Source organism: Lactuca virosa, chromosome 5 (genome assembly GCF_052849685.1).
Source record: "Lactuca virosa cultivar CGN04683 chromosome 5, Lactuca_virosa_CGN04683_v6, whole genome shotgun sequence".
Taxonomy (NCBI): Eukaryota; Viridiplantae; Streptophyta; class Magnoliopsida; order Asterales; family Asteraceae; genus Lactuca; species Lactuca virosa.
The window spans coordinates 343274660-343294628 of record NC_136430.1 but is presented as its reverse complement, the minus strand read 5'-3'; positions in this window follow the sequence as shown (position 1 = coordinate 343294628).

The following is a 19969-nucleotide window of genomic DNA, read 5'->3' as shown; positions in this document are numbered from 1 at the left end:
GATCTTTAAGACTCCCACTATCCTCTTGACATATAAGACTATCTTGCCAAATATTCAAGAGATAGTGCGGATTCTTTATCAAGACAAACACTTCACACAATTGGCCTTAGTTGGTCTTTGTTTTATCCAAAACATCACAACTTACAAATTTCAAATGTACAAGAGTAGGACACTTTTACTCTTACATTTGACAAGTGTTTTAAACCTTTCTTTAAGATATGTCACTCAAGTTACAATCTTGGAGTATGACTCTAAGAATTGTTTTGGAACGAAGTATGACTCATCTTCCTGATCTAACCATTTCAATAATTCATGACTCCTCTTCTTAGTCATAAGAATGCACTAAGATGACCTTTAGAGGACTAATTGTGATATGATTTCTAAATCATTAAGATGATCACAAACATGATACTAAAGTACTCTCCCATCTTTTCAGATTTCTGCCTAATTTGATTCTTCCCATTCGTTCTGCCATACATTGAGACTTTTCCAATGTTTCAGAATTATACTTAAACTTGTAAGTATAACCATATTTACTAAACTTTAGTAAATCAAATAGTCTTAACGAGCTTTGTGGTGGACATGACCAGTGCACAAGAATGTGTACTCGATCCCTTTAGTCCTTCACTTGACTCACACATCCATGTGAACAAGTAATTAGTCTTGATTTTCCAATGCTTGAAAGTTCTCGTTCATCATACTATTCAACTTGCATGATTCCAAGTTTCGGTCCAATTGAAACTTGGGTGATGAGGAACTTTCCTGATTTGGTAAATTTAGACACTACCACAAATGAAAGAATCAAATCCATTTTCCAATATTACTGTCAGTGGAATCATATAAGCAACAATTTTCCACAAATGTCATTGTAAGGATACTTCAAATAAATAAAATTAAACAATTTTCTTTTATTTTAAAACTTTGCGGAAAAACTTATCCTTACAATCCACATGGAAAATTGTTGTTATCTATTCCTTAGCAATATATCATAACTTCTTAAGCAACTGCTCAAAATTCTGATGCGATCGAAATCCACCTTTGCGATCAGAATCAGCATATACTTCCTTTAAGATTTCTCTCTATTCTTTGATTCTTAAAACATCAACATGTGACCCAGTCACATCATGTAATGAGGATCTCAGAATAGAACTTAACAGAGTTAGATAATGGGCTCTACCTGATGTAGAGTCAAACTTATTGACTTTAACATCCTTAGGTAAATTTGGCAGCTTTGCAATCAACGCCCCTTCCTTTGGCAAAATAAACATATGGACCCTTTGGTAATGGGACTATCTCAGACTTAGCCTTTCTCTTTACCATTTGGTCAACCGGGTTGACTATGGCCAATCCCTTTCCATTGGGAAGAGAATGCTTTTTCTGGATTTCCAGTGTCACCATTGTCACTGTCCATAAAGTTTTTGGGAAGTTGATCTTCTAATCAAATTTGCTTTACTATCGTTCCAAATCATTGCTGATTCAGCAGCACCAAGCAAATAGATATGATCATTAAGGTTCATGTCATAGTCTGTTTCATAGTAGTCCCAAAGGAACTCACTATGTGACTTAGAAAGTGATTGAACATCCAACTTTCTCAAGACTTTGACACCCAACTCTCCCGGCTTGTCAATATGTGACTTCATCTCTAAGATGTGATCACACATAGACCTTGCTTGCCATTAGGGCTCGAGTGACCTTGAACTTGTGGGTTAGGGAGAATAATTGGAGGAGGTGGAGGAAGAGAAGTATGACTTCCATGAGCCAAACTCGGGAAGTCATATTCTTTAGGAAAGCTTGGTTTGGGAAGATCATTGTTGTCTAAACCAGACATCAACAATGGGAGAAATTCACGTAAAGTTGATTTAAGTCATTAATATAACACCCAATATGATATATTAAGGCTAAGACCCAACAAACTATTTTATAACTTGGAAGAGGGATGCCGTAATCCAAGCTATAAAATATTTGAAGGTAGGTGAATGACGATTCACCAATTTCCACCAAGATAAACGAAATGTATTATTAGGTTTTAATTGGTTTTGAAACTCCTAGATTCTTTTGAGATTCATTGAACTTTTCAATGGCATGTTTCAATCTCGAGTGTGCCCTTCAGGTTTTGTGACTGGGATGCCGAGGATCACAAAACAAGGTGTGAAGTAACCATGCAAATATACTTGGTACCCTTAATATTTACCCCTCAATCGATGTGCCGGTTAACCACACACGCTCCAACGATACTATGATAAACATTAAGTTACCCTTTGCCTACCTTGTTAAGTCCAGGTTAGTGTGCCGGTTAATCACACACGCTCCACTAACAGCTTAAACAAAGTGCAAAGTGTAATTTCATGGATTAGCACCTTATTCACATTTTCCTAAGTAACTAAGATTGGGAATTTATAAGTGTTTAGTTACTTAGTATTTATCATTATACTTATAATGAAGGGAGAATTATAGTCCTTGTCCTACCTGTTCGGCTGACGACCCTCCACCGGTCAAGGAAGTGGTGAGTGTGAGTGGACACCCATTACACTGCCATTTTATAGGCAGTAACCTTATACCCCCCTTATAGACCGGCTTCGTGAATGAGGCCGACTAATGGTAAGACGACTTTATCTTATACATATCTATATAATTAAAATTATAATAATAGTATAATGGTTGAATTTTAAACTTTTAAAATTCTAAGGTCTAGTTTGGAATTAAAGTATACATGGGGGTAACTTTACAAATTCCAAAACTTGAGGACAAGTTTTGAAACCTTTCAAAACTCTTGGATTTTTCATAACTTATGAGTTTAATTAAGGTTTAATGAAAAAAAATTCAAGTTCCATAACTTGAGGACAAGTTATGGAAGACATTAAATCATTTAATGATGACATTAAAAATAGTGACTCTTCTATTTTCATAACCTATGAGACTTAATGCAACTTTAAAAAGAAAAAACTGTTCACTTTCCATAACTTGAGGACAAGTTATGGAGTTCATAAAAACCATTAAGATCAAATATTACAATTAACACAATAATCAAATAATTTTTCTATGATCTAGATTCAACTCATAAGTAAAGATAATTCACATCAACAATTTTCAAGAAATTAGATAATCATATAAACTAATACAAATCTTGAAACTTTGACAATTATCCTTTGAAGACTCTTGGAATTCATAACCTAAAGAGTTAATAAATGAGACATTTCACATCCATAACTTATGGAAGTTTCAAAACTCTTAAGATCATAACTTTAAAAAAAACTTTTGAGTTCCAAAATTTTATGACAAAATTTGTAACTCCTTAAAACCATTTAGTTCAAACTTTTAAAACAAATAAAATAATCATATCATTCTATCTTTTAATAAATTGACCTAATTCAACTCTTGTAGTAAAGTGACTCAAATTTTATAAATAATTAGTTTTTCATAAAATCAAGTAATTATCATAAAATTTGACAAACTTCATGTTTTTTTTCTTTTTTTTTCCTTCAACTTGAAAAAAAAAATACATTTGCATCAAATATAATAGAAAACAACTCATGGCTCTGATACCACTGTTGGGTTTTAGTATACTACAACATCCTATGGTGCACATACAACCCTAAATACCTTGGATCTATGTTTTCACTAATTATACATGCAAATGGTTTCCAAGGCATTAAACCTATAACTAGCATGCATTTGACATAAACCATATAATATACTAGTTACGGAAACATACCTTTTATGTGGCTTGAAATCTTGATGTATTTGGCCTTAAGAGCTTAGCACCAATAGTATGAAATGCCTCAAATAGAATCACAACACACCTAGGACAAAGGTGGCTCTTGAGAGAGATTTCCATGCACCAAAACACCTCCATATTTCTCTAAGAAAAGAAGTGGTGATTTTGGCTATGGAGTAACCTATTTATATGTAGGATTCCAAGGGTCATGGGTATAACCCATAATCCATACCCATGGGTTTTATGATCCATGGTTCATGTGGCCCAACTCTTTATGTATCCATACATAAACTTGGTCCAACATGGATCATAAGCCCAACACATATAAATATAACTAATTATCATAATTAGTCCCCATAGATTTAATTAGTCTCTTTTGATCACTAAATTAATTCCAAATTAATTCTTGATCGATACTAATTAAAACATATGATTTCATATTAATATATTATAACTTATAATATATTAATAAACCATAAATAACCTTCTCTCAAAAGTCCATCCTAACAAATTGTCCTGATGATATGCAACCCAAATGGACCATGCTACTCTCGGGTCAAGTACATACCAATAATAGTTATGGGCTTAGACATCTAATCCAACATAATTAACATTTGATGATTAAATAAAAGATGTTTTATTTATAAGTAAAGTTACTGTCTTGTGTTAATTATTTACTATTTTTTCACTTTGCATGTTTTGACTTCCTGAATAATAAGATTATTCGAACCATCCACAATCGATCATACATTGGAAGTAGGTATGAAAGAAGACTATCATGAATTGGCTTGTAGACTGTCTAAAGTATTTGGAAATAGCAAAAGATTGCTACAACGTTCATGAGTGCTTATGAAATAAGATTTGAGTATTGGATTAAACTTGCGCTTACCTAAATCACTTCATGGAATTTAACCACGAGTGATTGTAAGACGATAATATCATATAGTCTTTAATCCTAGATATATGAGTTATTGTTTGCGAGTTGGTTGTGCATTGATAATGCGTAAACGCATCAGTAACTTGATGTTATAAAACGTATTGTTGTGTACGATTTGATGAGTAAATAGTACAAGCATATGAGTCGAAGTTTATATGTTCCTTTTATCCCACAAGGATAGAAGCGATATCTTGGGCCCCTCGATAATTTGGTTTGACTTATATGTCAGGCCCGGTCACGATTAAGTTGATGTGTTCAATTAAGTTCTATGTCGAACACATCAGAGATCGAGAAACAAACTGCTAGACAATAAGTATGACTATGTTCCATGTGATTGTCCACACGATATCTTGAGAACGGAGGATTATACGATACCTTATCTATAGGACGTCTCATTTAACTGGGTCAGAGTTGACAGAGGCTTTTTGAGAGCTACGATTGCTGATCGGATTCTGAAGTCGTACTTGCAATTATAGTTATTAGACTTATCCAAGTAGGAGGCTGTTGGATTAGATGTCTAAGCCCATAACTATATTTGGTATGTACTTGACCCGATTATGAGCATGGTCCTTTTGGGTTGCCTTCACCAGAGCAACTTGATTGGATGATTAGTGGAGAGAGAGGATAATATGGTTTATTAATATATTATAAGAATAATATATTAAAAGAGAAATCATATTAGTTAATTAATATTGGTCAAGAATTAATTAAGAATTAATTTTGTGATCAGAAGATATTAATTGAACTTAGAGGGCTGGAATTGCAATTATAAGATAATTGGATTTTGGGCTGTGGATCCCTATGGATCAAAGGGGTGGACGAAATTAGGGTGGAAGCCCCCCTTGAATTCGTCCAAGGCCTTATTCCAGAAGGTTCCGTTGGACTACTTAATGCCTAAGCTATCCAATTAGGGTTTTGACTGAAACCCTAGCAGCACACCTATAAAAGGAACCCTAGGGCATCCAAAATCGGCTACCGTTGATCCCTAGAGTTCTTAGAGCCGATTTTGTGCCTCCATCTCCTCTCTCCAATATCATTCCTCTTGTTTTGGTGTTTGTAAGCCATTAGAGGTATTACATTTGTGATACTAAGCTCTTGAAGGTTGTAGATTCTTGCTACTATTGAAAGGTATTCATCTAAACCTATTTTGTTATAGATTTCGATTTTCATATGCTAGAATTAGGTTTTATTATATTTGGATAATTTTCATGTAAAATTAGATAAACCTAGATCCAAAGTTTTAGGGTTTTGCATGTGCACCATAGGATTGATGATTTGCTTAAAACCCATCAAGAATGCCACCTGAGTTTTATGGTTTCCATATTACTACAGATGTTGATACATGTATCAGTGATAGTACAGTGGTAAATTTGGATGAACCTTCTAACTACAAGGAAGCAATGGTGGGCCTTGAGTCTGCCAAATGGAAAGAGGCAATGGACAACGAGATCAAATCCATATATGACAACCAAGTTTGAAATTTGGTTGAAAATGTTCCAGGTCATAAGACAGTTGGGTGCAAATGGATCTTCAAGAAGAAGACCGACATGGATGGAAAGGTGCACACTTTCAAGGCTCGACTGGTTGCAAAGGGCTTTATTCAACCCCAGGGGTTGAATATGATGAGACCTTCTTGCCAGTAGCTAATATTAATTCGATTAGGTTAATGTTAGCTATAGATGCGTTTCATGACTATGAAATTTGGCAGATAGATGTCAAAACCACTTTCCTTAATGGGAAGCTGGCTGAGGATGTTTACATGAATCAGCTAGAGGGTTTTATGGATGCTAAGTTCCCCAATAGAGTGTGTAAGCTTGAGAAATCAATCTATGGATTGAAACAAGATCCTCGTAGATGCAATCTTTGCTTTGATGAGAAAGTTAAAGAGTTTGGCTTCTCTAGAAGTGAGGTTGAATCTTGTGTATATGTCAAAGCTAGTGGGAGTATAGTGACCTTCCTGGTGTTGTATGTTGGTGACATACTCCTTATAGGAAACGACATTCCAACGTTGCAAGAAGTTAAGTATTGGCTTGGAAAGTGTTTCGCTATGAAGGATCTGCGAGAGGCTGCCTATATCCTAGGGATAAGGATTTTGAGAAAGAGGAGTAAAAGACTAATTGGACTTAGTCAAAGTACATATTTGGATAAAGTATTAAAACGTTTTAGCATGGAGAATTCCAAGAAAAGAGAGTTGCCTATCCAGAGCAATACCAAACTGAGTAAGACTCAGAGTCCGAGTACTGATGCTGAGATAGCAAAAATGAGTTGAGTTCCATATTCTTTCGCCGTTGGATCCATCATGTATGCTATGACATGTACTTGCCCTGATGTGGCTTTTGCTTTGAGCATGGTTAGTCGATAGCAAGGAAATCTGGGTAAATCTCATTGGATAGCAGTCAAGAATATTCTTAAGTATCTGCGAAGAACTAAGGACTGGGTCCTTGTGCTTGGTGGCAGTGATGAATTGAGAGTAATTGGGGTATAGTGACACCAACTTTTAGACAGACAGAGATAACTTTCGTTCTCAGTATGGCTGGGTGTTTACCCTTAATGGAGGAGTAGTAACTTGGAAAAGTTCTAAACTGGAAACCGTGGCTGATTCCACCTGTGAATCAGAGTACATAGCTGCAAGGGAAGCATCGAAGGAGGCTATATGGTTGAAGAACTTCATCGGAGACCTTGGAGTTGTTCCATCCATAAAAGAGCCAATGAAGATTTTATGTGATAATGAAGGAGCGGTTGCCTTTGATGGGTTTTGCGCATTCTAACACTCCTAAGTGTACATGAAACCCTAAATACCTTGGATCTATGTTTTCTCTATTATACATGCAATTATGAACTTTCCAAGGTAGTACCCTATCTAGCATACAATACTTGATACTTGGGTAATCAAATGGATAGAATACATACCTTTGTTTGATGTAGCTTGTCTCCATGAAGCTTGAGTGCCTAGTGCCCCAAGTGTGACACCTCAAATGGTTCACACAACACCAAATGCACATGGAATGACTTGAGAGAAATGGAACACTCCTTGAAATCGTCTAGCCCTCATATTCACACATTAGTGCCCGATTTCTTGAGCCATGGGATTCTTTTATATGGTGGCTATTAGGGTTACACCATGTAACTCATAACTTTACCCATTCCTTATGCTCCATGGATTTTAACCTCCATGGAGTATCCATGGGTCACCCCCATGGACTTATTCCAACATAAGGAATCTTGGATCACAAGCCCACATATATAAGAATGAATGATTTACACAATCAACCCATATATTTAATTAGTCTCCTTTTGATCACTTAATTAATTCCAAATTAATTCTTGATCAATACTAATTAAATAACCTTATTAATATATTAGAACTTATAATATATTAACCAACCTTAAGTGTTATTTCTCTCATTATAGTCTATCCAAATGCATGATGCCATGCAACCCAAATGGACCATGCCGGGTCGGGTCAAGTCTTACCAATTATAGTTATGGACTTAGACATTAATCCAACAGTCTCCCACTTGGATAAGTCTAAAACTATTATTGCGTATGACTTCAGGAACCGATCAGCAATCGTAGCTCTCAAAAGCTTCTGTCGAACTCTGACCTTGTCGATGAACTCTGACCTTTGTCAATGACTTGTCCATTAGATAAGGGATCATATATTCCTCCATTCTAGATATCATATGGACTGAGACATGGATTATCAATCATTCTCTTTGTCCATTTGTTGTTTCCCGATTTCTGATTCATGATGACTGACTGATTGAACAAATGAAATCAGTCCTGGCTTGGCCAAGCACTCACATGTATCATCTTTAAATCATCGAGGGGCCCACAGATATCGCTTTTATCCCGAAGGTAAAAGGAATGGATAAACTTCGACTCATATGGCTTGTTCTACTACTTGTTGAATCATACACAAAGGCACGTTTTATAACATCGAGTTACCGAATGCGTTTTCGTGCAATCAATGTACAACCAACTCATAGTAACAACTCATATCTCTAGGTTTGAAGAATATAAGATATTATCGTCTCATGATCACTCGTGATAAAATCCATGAAGTGATTCAAATGAGCGCGGGTTGAATCCAATACTCAGAACTTATGAGCACTCATGAGTGTTGTAGCACCACTTTGTCCACCAACTTGGACCTCTACAAACCAACCCATGACAGTCTTGATTCATATCTACTTCCAACATATGACCGACTGTGGATGGTTTGAATAACTTAATCATTCAGGAAGAGCGACTTAGTTATTCTGGAAGTCAAAACATGCAAAGTGAAACACAAGAATAAATGAATCAAATATGGTATCAAACCCTATGAATATAAATAAACATTTTTATTTATCACCATACTGATTACTCATTATTCATTGTTTCGGTTTTATCAACTTTATACTTGAATTAAAAACACTAGTTGTCCCATGCTCCAAGCATGTACACTATGTTTTTCTTAAACAATAGCTTTGCCATACACCAAGTATGCACTCTATGTTTGTCTATGATCCTTACTTTGTGAAATAAACCAATTGAACATAATTTCAATGATTCTAATTTCACACTCCCAAATCCTTATCGAAAAATGTGAGAATTTCAAATTCCTATCATTTATCGAAATCTGTTTAGATTTTAAACTTATATGCACTGACCCTCCTGTAATGAATATGTACAAAGTCACAAAGACTTGTCAACAGTCATTATAAGGTATTCCAATGGAGATCAATGTTGGATTAATGTCTAAGTCCATAACTATAATTGGTAAGACTTGACCCGACCCGGCATGGTCCATTTGGGTTGCATGGCATCATGCATTTGGATAGACTATAATGAGAGAAATAACACTTAAGGTTGGTTAATATATTATAATTTCTAATATATTAATAAGGTTATTTAATTAGTATTGATCAAGAATTAATTTGGAATTAATTAAGTGATCAAAAGGAGACTAATTAAATATATGGGTTGATTGTGTAAATCATTCATTCTTATATATGTGGGCTTGTGATCCAAGATTCCTTATGTTGGACTAAGTCCATGGGGTGACCCATGGATACTCCATGGAGGTTAAAATCCGTGGAGCATAAGGAATGGGTAAAGTTATGAGTTATTTGGTGTAACCCTAATAGCCACCATATAAAAGAATCACATGGCTCACGAAATCGTGCACTAATGTGTGAGTGTGAGGGCTAGACGATTTCAAGGAGTGTTCAAGTTTCTCTCAAGTTATTCCAAGTGTATTTGGTGTTGTGTGAACCATTTGAGGTGTCACACTTGGGGCACTAGGCACTCAAGCTTCATTAAGACATTCTACATCAAAGAGGTATGTATTCTATCTTGTTATATTTATTATTTTGTATGCTAGATTAGGATAATACCTTGGATGTTCATAATTGTATGTATAATAGAGAAAACATAGATCCAAGGTATTTAGGGTTGCATGTACACTTAGGAGTGTTAGAATGCTCATAACCCAACAATCAACTCCATGGAAACTAAGTCTCATATTCAAAGTACATTGCTTTGGACATGCTTCTTGCATTAAGTTTTCTAATCTTACACAAATAACTTCCACCTATGTAGACAACTCCATATTCTCATTTTGACTATCACTTCTGAATAAGAGATGCCTCTTTTCAGAATATGTCAATATGGTCCTTCCAAAATTAGCACTATACTTCCAACTGTCCCTGAGCAACCAATCTTTGGTAAACCTCAGATTGTCCTCGACAATTGCTTAATCATTTTAGTCATATCCAATTCTAGTCCTTTTCCCTTCTTAATGCCTCTGGGCATTTGGAAAAATTTAGAAATGACAAATATTATAGCACATGCAATCGATCCTGTACCCAAAGCAAATGGTACACGATTCATGATGTCTCACATAAAGACATGATTCTAGACCAGTCTTTTGCTACAATATTTTTATTTGCCATGTTTTCAAAATTTGACTATGAAGAGGGATGCCGTAATCATAATTGAATTTTGAGAACGCAATATATAGAATTTCCTTAAGTTGAACCAATCCAACATGAAATTCATATATATATTCTTGACTAAAGATGATTAAGGTCTCAATCTAAGCCTTTAGAACTGAAATGAAGTATATCCTCTCCCTTAATTATAGCAAAACAACTTTTTCAATCCCTGCAGCCTCACGAATTGAAAGTTTTGTTTTCTATAATTAACATTGCTAACTTGCAACACTAACAATAATTATCATGCTCCCACTAACATGATGATTATTAGCATAACACTTATGCTCCCACTAGCTTTGACATGTACTCAGAAATCAGCTGGACTTCTAGAAATCAATACTTTATTGACTTCCTTACCAAAGTTCAGATTTCTGATACGAGATGCTTTGATAAAACTTTATCAAAATCATACACCTTTCCTTAGATAGCATGCATGTGTGTCTAAACAATTTCAGAACTATGAAAAGGGATGCCGTAATCATAGTCTCAATTGTTTAGACCTTTTGCCATCTGCTTCAAATCTACTTGGTGGAAGTGTTTCCTCACCATCATATTCATGAATCGGAGAGAAACCTTATGACCCTTAGATTTTATGGTGTATGTGTTCTTATCCATGTGAATCGTCAAAACCATAGTCACAAGACAAGGATAATGACAAATCCAAACTCATATGGACTGAACTTATGCAATCTTAACTTCTTGCCACCTGGCAGTACAGGGCCTGCCATTGCTTCCAAGTTGTTATGCAACCAATTGAGAACTTTTAGAACTCCTATGCAAAGCCAACTTTAACTAGAATGGGCACAGAATATGTCAACATGATAGGTTATAAACCTCAAGTCGTGTGCTAGTGAAGAACCTCAGGTTTTATTCTTGATTAGTTCTTGAAATTCTTTTTAGGATCTTTAAGACTCCCACTGTCCTCTTGACATATAAGACTATCTTGCAAAATATTCAAGAGATAGTGCGGATTCTTTATCAAGACAAACACTTCACACAATTGGCCTAAGTTGGTCTTTGTTTTATCCAAAACATCACAACTTACCAATTTCAAATGTACAAGAGTAGGACACTTTTACTCTTACATTTGACAAGTGTTTTAAACCTTTCTTTAAGATATGTCACTCAACTTACAGTCTTGGAGTATGACTCTAAGACTTGTTTTGGAATGAAGTATGAATCATCTTCTTGATTTAACCATTTCAACAATTCATGACTCCTCTTCTTAGTCATAAGAATGCACTAAGATGTCCTTAGAAGACCAGTTGTGATTTGGTTCTTTAATCATTAAGATGATCACAAAACATGATACTAAAGTACTCTCCCATCTTTTCAGATTTGAGAAACTTTTATCTTTCTGCCTAAGTTGATTCTTCCCATTCGTTCTGCCATACATTGAGACTTTTCCAATGTTTCAGAATTATACTTAAACTTGTAAGTATAACCATATTTACTAAGCTTTAGTAAATCATGACGAATAGTCTTAACGAGCTTTGTGGTGGACTTGACCAGTGCACAAGAATGTGTACTCGATCCCTTTAGTACTTAACTTGACTCAGACATCCATGTGAATAAGTCTTAATTTTCCAATGCTTGAAAGTTCTCATTCATCATACTATTCAACTTGCATGATTCCAAGTTTCTATCCAACGGAAGCCTTGGGAATGAGAATCTTTCCTTATTTGGTAAATTATGACACTACCACAAACGAAAGAATCAAGTCCATTTTTTTTTCAAATATTGCTATCAATGGAATCATATAAACAACCATTTTTCACAAATGCCACTTGTAAGGATATTTAAAATAAATATAAAATTAAAAACTTTTATTTTATTTCAAAACTTTGCGGAAAAAAACTTATCCTTATAGTGCAAATGCATACGGAAAAACTTGTTGTTATCTATTCCTAAGCAATATATCATAACTCCTAAGTAACAGCTTCAAAATTCTGATGCGATCGAAATCCACCTACGCGATCAGAATCAACATATACTTCCTTTAAGCTTTCTCTCTATTCTTTGATTCTTAAAACATCAACATGTGACCCAGTCACATCATGTAATGAGGATCTTAGAATAGAAACTTAACAGAGTTAGATAATGGGCTCTACCTGAAGTAGAGTCAGACTTATTGACTTTAACATCCTTAGGTAAACTTGGCAGCTTTGCAATCAACGCCCCTTCCTTTGGCAAAATAAACATATGGACCCTTTGGTAATGGGACTATCTCAGACTTAGCCTTTCTCCTTACCATTTGGTCAACCGGGTTGACTATGGCCAATCCCTTTCCATTGGGAAGAGAATGCTTTTTCTGGATTTCCAGTGTCACCATTGTCACTGTCCATAAAGTTTTTGGGAAGTTGATCTTCTAATCAAATTTGCTTTACTATCGTTCCAAATCATTGCTGATTCAGCAGCACCAAGCAAATAGATATGATCATTAAGGTTCATGTCATAGTCTGTTTCATAGTAGTCCCAAAGGAACTCACTATGTGACTTAGAAAGTGATTGAACATCCAACTTTCTCAAGACTTTGACACCCAACTCTCCCAGCTTGTCAATATGTGACTTCATCTCTAAGATGTGATCACACATAGACCTTGCTTGCCATTAGGGCTTGAGTGACCTTGAACTTGTGGGTTAGGGAGAATAATTGGAGGAGGTGGAGGAAGTAAAGTTCCAAGAGATTTGGGAAGATCATAGATGTCTGAACTAGACATCTTTTGGGAGATATTCAAGATAGTTGATCTAAAGTCCTTAATATAACACCCAATATGAAATATTAAGGCTAGGATCCAACAACCTATTTATAATTGGAAGAGGGATGCCGTAATCCGAGTTATAAAATAGTTGAAGGTAGGTAAATGACGATTTACCAATTTCCACCATGAAAAACGAAATAATGTAATTAGGTTTTTAATTGGATTTGAAACTCCTAGATCTTTTGAGATTCATTGAACTTTTCAATGGCATGTTTCAATCTCGAGTGTGCCCTTCAGGTTTTGTGACTGGGATGCCGAGGATCACAAAACAAGGTGTGAAGTAACCATGCAAATATACTTGGTACCCTTAATATTTACCCCTCAATCGATGTGCCGGTTAACCACGCGAGCTCCACCGATACTATGATAAATATTAAGTTACCATTTGCCTACTTTGTTAAATCCAGGTTAGTGTGCCGGTTAACCACACACGCTCCACTAACGGTTTAAACAAAGTGCAAAGTGTAATTTTATGGATTAGCACCTTATTCACATTTTCCTAAGTAACTAAGATTGGGAATTTATAAGTGTTTAGTTACTTAGTATTTATCATTAATACTTTTAATGAAGGGAGAATTATAGTCCTTGTCCTACCCGTTCGGCTAACGACCCTCCACCAGTCAAGGAAGCGGTGGGTGAGAGTGGACACCCATTAAACTGCCATTTTATAGGCAGTAACCTTATACCCCCCCTTATAGATCGGCTTCGTGAATGAAGCCTACTAACGGTAAGACTGACTTGCTCTTATACATATATTTATTATTAACTTATAATACTATAAAGTATAAGGGTTGAATTTTAACTTTTAAAATTCTAAGGGCTAACTTGGAATTAAAGTATTCATGGGGAAAACTTTACAAATTCCAAAACTTGAGGGCAAGTTTTGAAAATATTCAAAACTAATTAATTCCATAACTTATGTGTTTAAAGTAGTTTTAATTAAAAAAAACTCTTCAAGTTCCATAACTTGAGGACAAGTTATGGAAGACTTTAAACTAATAAAAGAATGTAATTTTTCTTTATTTTTGTAACTTATGGAACTAATTAAGGTTACACATTTTATCATTTAATGAAGTGACTCTTGAACCTCCATAACTTGAGGACAAGTTATGGAGTCATAAAACCATTTAATGAGGACAAGACTCTTCATTTTTGTAACCATTGCCAACTTTTTATGAGTTTTATGAAACTTAAATGTGATTTTTTATATAACTTGAGGACAAGTTACAAAGACACATTTTAGAATCAACTCTTAGATTAAAATGGATTGAAAACACATAATCAATTAACTTTTCTATTAATCTAATAAACTCATATGAACAAAGATAATTCACATCAAATTTTTTTCAAGTAATTAGCATAACTTTTAAACTAATACAATTCGATTTTTCAGCTAATTTTGCAAGTATAACAAGAAAACAAGCCTTGGCTCTGATACCACTGATGGGTTTTGCGCATTCTAACACTCCTAAGTGCACGCAACCCTAAATACCTTGGATCTATGTTTTCTCTATTATACATGCAATTATGAACTTTCCAAGGTATTACCCTATCTAGCATACAATACTTGATACTTGGGTAATCAAATGGATAGAATACATACCTTTGTTTGATGTAGCTTGTCTCCATGAAGCTTGAGTGCCTAGTGCCCCAAGTGTGACACCTCAAATGGTTCACACAACACCAAATGCACATGGAATGACTTGAGAGAAATGGAACACTCCTTGAAATCGTCTAGCCCTCATATTCACACATTAGTGCCCGATTTCTTGAGCCATGGGATTCTTTTATATGGTGGCTATTAGGGTTACACCATGTAACTCATAACTTTACCCATTCCTTATGCTCCATGGATTTTAACCTCCATGGAGTATCCATGGGTCACCCCATGGACTTAGTCCAACATAAGGAATCTTGGATCACAAGCCCACATATATAAGGATGAATGATTTACACAATCAACCCATATATTTAATTAGTCTCCTTTTGATCACTTAATTAATTCCAAATTAATTCTTGATCAATACTAATTAAATAACCTTATTAATATATTAGAACTTATAATATATTAACCAACCTTAAGTGTTATTTCTCTCATTATAGTCTATCCAAATGCATGATGCCATGCAACCCAAATGGACCATGCCGGGTCGGGTCAAGTCTTACCAATTATAGTTATGGACTTAGACATTAATCCAACAGCCTTAACCAAGGAACCAAGAGATCATGGTAGATTAAGACATATCGACAGAAAATACCACTTTATCAAACATAGAGTAGAAGAAGGACACCTCGTCATGAAGAGGGTATCATCAAAAGAGAATCCTACGGATCCCCCCACAAAGGGTTTGAGTAGGGTTAAGCACGTTCAGCATGCAAGGAGCATTGGTCTGAAGGATGATATTAGTTTTAGTAGTTAGATAGATATTTAGAAACTTGTAACAGAATAAATGTAATTGACATTTGATGAATAAATAATGGAGATTTATTTATAAGTATTGTTTACTATCTTTTGTCAATTATTTATTATTGTGTTTCATTTTGCATGTTTTACTTCCCGAATAATTAGATTATTCAAACATCCACGGTCGATTATACTTTTGGAAGTAAGCAGTGAATCAAGACTATCATGAACTGGACTGTAGATTGTCAAAGTGTTTAAACATAGAAAAGGTTTGCTGCAGTATTCATGAGTACTTTTGAATGGAGAATTTAACTATTGGATTAACTCACGCTAAGAGAATTACTTCATGGAATTTATAACGAGTAATTCTAAGACAATAATATCTTATAATCTTTAAACGGAGATATATGAGTTGTTGTTTACGAAGTGGTTGTGCAGTGATGATATGTAAACGCATCAGTAACTTGATGTTATAAAACGTATTGTTGTGCGTGATTGATGAGTAAATATTACAAGCATATAAGTCACAGTTTATCTGTTCCTTTTTCCCTAATGGGAGAAAGCGATATGTTGGGCCCCTCGATGATTTGGTGTTGAGTTATGTGTCGGGCCCGGTTAGGACTGAATTGATGTGTTCAATTGTAGTTCTTTGTCATTACCAATCGGAAATAAGGAAAAAAAGTATTAGACAATGAGATTGACTCAGTTCCATGTCGTTTGTACACATGATATCTTGCAGAACGGATGATTATATGATCACTTATATTAGGACTCATATCTGACTAGGTCAGAGTTTGACAGAGGCTTTGAGAGCTACAATTTGCTAATTAATTTTTGATATTATACTAGCAACTATAGTTATTAGACTTATCCAAGTAGGAGACTATTGGATTAGGTGTCTAAGCCTATAACTATAATTGGTATATACTTGAGTTGACATTAGCACAGTCCTTTTGGTTTGTCTTCAAACTAGCAACTAGACAAGATGACCTATTGAGGAAGAGGAAGAATTTATTATTTGATTAATAAATAGAAATGAATGATTTATTAATGTATCATGGAAATAATATATTAATTATAAATCATATTATTTAATTAATAGTTAATTATAAATTAACTAAAATTAATTTTGGGATTAATTGAATTAATTAAAAGTGCAGGGGCTGTTCGGCAATTTATTGATAGTTTAGGAAAAAAGCTCTAGAACCCTCTTAAAGAGGCTTGGACAAAATCTTCTAGGAAAGCCCTAGAATTTTCGTCCAAGGGCTTATGGATTGAAGGTTTAGGGTTTGCTTGGTCCTTAAGCAAAGCAATTAGGGTTTCCTACTTCTAACCCTAGCTTTGGCTCTAAGCCACCTCAATATATAAAGACCCATACCCTTGTTAATTTTCGGCCACTAGAAACCCTATAGAGATATAGCCGAAAATTAAAGCTTCCTCCTCCCTCTCATATCTCATCCTGTTGCTAAGTGTGTTTGTGATTCATTAGAGGTGTTACACTTGTGACACTTGCTCTCAAGCTTCAAGATCTTCAAGGTTATTGGATTGTTATTACTACAAAACAATCAAAGGTATGTATCATAACTCTTTATTATGTGAATTTTGATTGTTTATCATAGATCCAGGGTTTGCATGATGTTGTTCATATTGTACGTTCAATTAGAGAAGAAATAAATCTTATTAGGGTTGCATGCACACATATGATTGTATCTTATGTTAAAAACCCATCAGTCCAGGGGTAAATAAGCTACAAGTCACTACCACTTTCTTCATGCATAAGATCTAAATCTTAAAGCCTAATATCATTTATTGAAGTTTCAAACACCCACAATCGATCATACTTTTAGGATGTTACAATTAATACCCATATGTTGTGACCTATCATTACAAACTAAACATTATGTATGCCTTAAATGTCTCCCAGAACACCTTTTCCACTTTTTGATTTTTTTGTTCTATTCTTGCAAACTCATGATCAAATTTCAACCAAAAAGGCCTTGATATGCATCTCAAAACACAAATTTGATGTCCATGTCAAAGTAGCCATATCCGATATGATGAATAAATGCTCCATACCCTCAATACATTCTTTTAGCCTTAATAAAAACCATACCTATAATTCCTCACTTTTGAAGCGAACACCATCAATTATGATAACGAAACACAAATAGTTTTAAACATCTGAAAATATAATTTACTATGTTAGAGACTTGTGAATTACACGACTTGGTTAAAAGAAAAAATTAAATAGGAATGTATAAACATTAAGGATTTCTGCAAAGATATTTTCCAATAAAATCTTATTGAAATGAGAAAAATTAGGTACTTCAAGTAATAAAACAAAGATAAACATATATTTTAAATTTAGAAGATAAATTTGGATATTTAGAATCATTAGATCAACATGGAGATTTTGATATTTGTATACCCGTTAAACATAATTTCGGAAAAAAATATTAAAAAATAAGATTGTTTTGTGGATGAACATGAAAATTAAATAGTAAATGAAACCAATATTTTAGTGGATTATAGGGTGGCAGGGGATGTTTGGATAGTGGTCATCAAAAGGTGGAGGAATGAATGAGTAGTAGTGGTGGATCAAGGGTATTCTTAGGAAGAACGAGCCCACTTGATAATAACAACTTAATAATATTAATTATTAATAGAAAATATAGAATGGAGGGAATTTTTTTCATTTTACCTAGTTTAACGGAAGCATTTTAACAGCGGTTAAAAATAGAAACCAAATCCACAAATAAACTGTAACGTCCCAAATTTCAAACCAAAATTTTTCATTTTTAAAATCAAAGGAAACCATACCATTCATTCAATTCATAAAGGTAAATATTCAATTTTTTCGAAAACATAAATCAGAGTATTAATATTATAATGAGGAATCTTGGCAACATAACATCAGATGTGATGCAATCATATCGTACTCTTCCAGAACTGCCAAAAAGACCTGCAACATCTAAACTTAAAACTGTAAGCACAAAACATAGTAAGTTCCCCAAGATACTACATAACATGCATAACAGTGAGCCCCGCCTTAGGGGTATATTTTAACCCATGTAAATGTCATGGTCCACCCATAGTCTTACAATCACTTCCGGCCTATTTCAGCCAACGAGTCTGTTTCAACCCATGTAAATGTTATGGTCCTCCCATAGTGTTACAACCACTTTTGTTGTTATTGTCCCCCTTCAGTCTTTCCTGCCATGGTCCCCCCATGTTCTTTCATTCAATTGTCATGGTCTTTCATACAATTGTCATGGTCCCCCCCCCCCAAATGGTCTTTCTGATGTGTTTTATAGGCTACAATAATAGTTAAATCAAACATGATTTGCACAGCGAAATTTCACATGAACAATTTATGGGAACATGCAACCTAGAGATCTATAGATTTTCGCATAATAACAACATGCTTTGAAAAACCTAAACTAATCTATGTAAATCGAAAATCACATAGAAAGAAACATATGCCTTTTGCTATAATCAAATATAGAAACCAACTTTCTTCAACCTTCCTTGGAAAGCAAGCACCAATAATGTGGATGACTCTAATGGTTTACACCCAATACCCTAGAAACCCTAGGAACTAATTAGGGGAGAGGATGAAGAAGGAAATTTCGAATTTCATACTTGCCAAAAGGTTAGGGTACAAATTCTTGCTAATAATGTTCCCTATTTATAGCTAGTGAAAACCCTAATCTGAATAATAAAATAATAATATTTTAACCTTATTCAAATCAATTTCCTTATCAGCAATAGGATGCTTCAAGAACCCTTCTGAAGGAGCCTTAAAATCGTCCAATCTTAGGAGGTTCTGGAATCTCTCATTTGCTCAACTATTGAACAATTACAATTCAACCATTATACCATTAATTCGAATTAATCAAAAATTAATTTCCAATTAATTCTAATTAATTCTAAATTGATTATTAACTATTTCTAATTAATATATTAATAATATAATATATTAACAAATCATTTTATCTTTCTCCTAAAAAATTATTCCTAGTTTATTTCTAGTTATTTGAGGGAACCCAAAAAAGACTTTACTTTTATTCACTAAGATTATAATAATTCAGTTAAGACCTAAGACACCTTAATCCAACACTTTCATGCAAAACCCACATAGACAATCTAGCATCCTACATAGTATAGTGA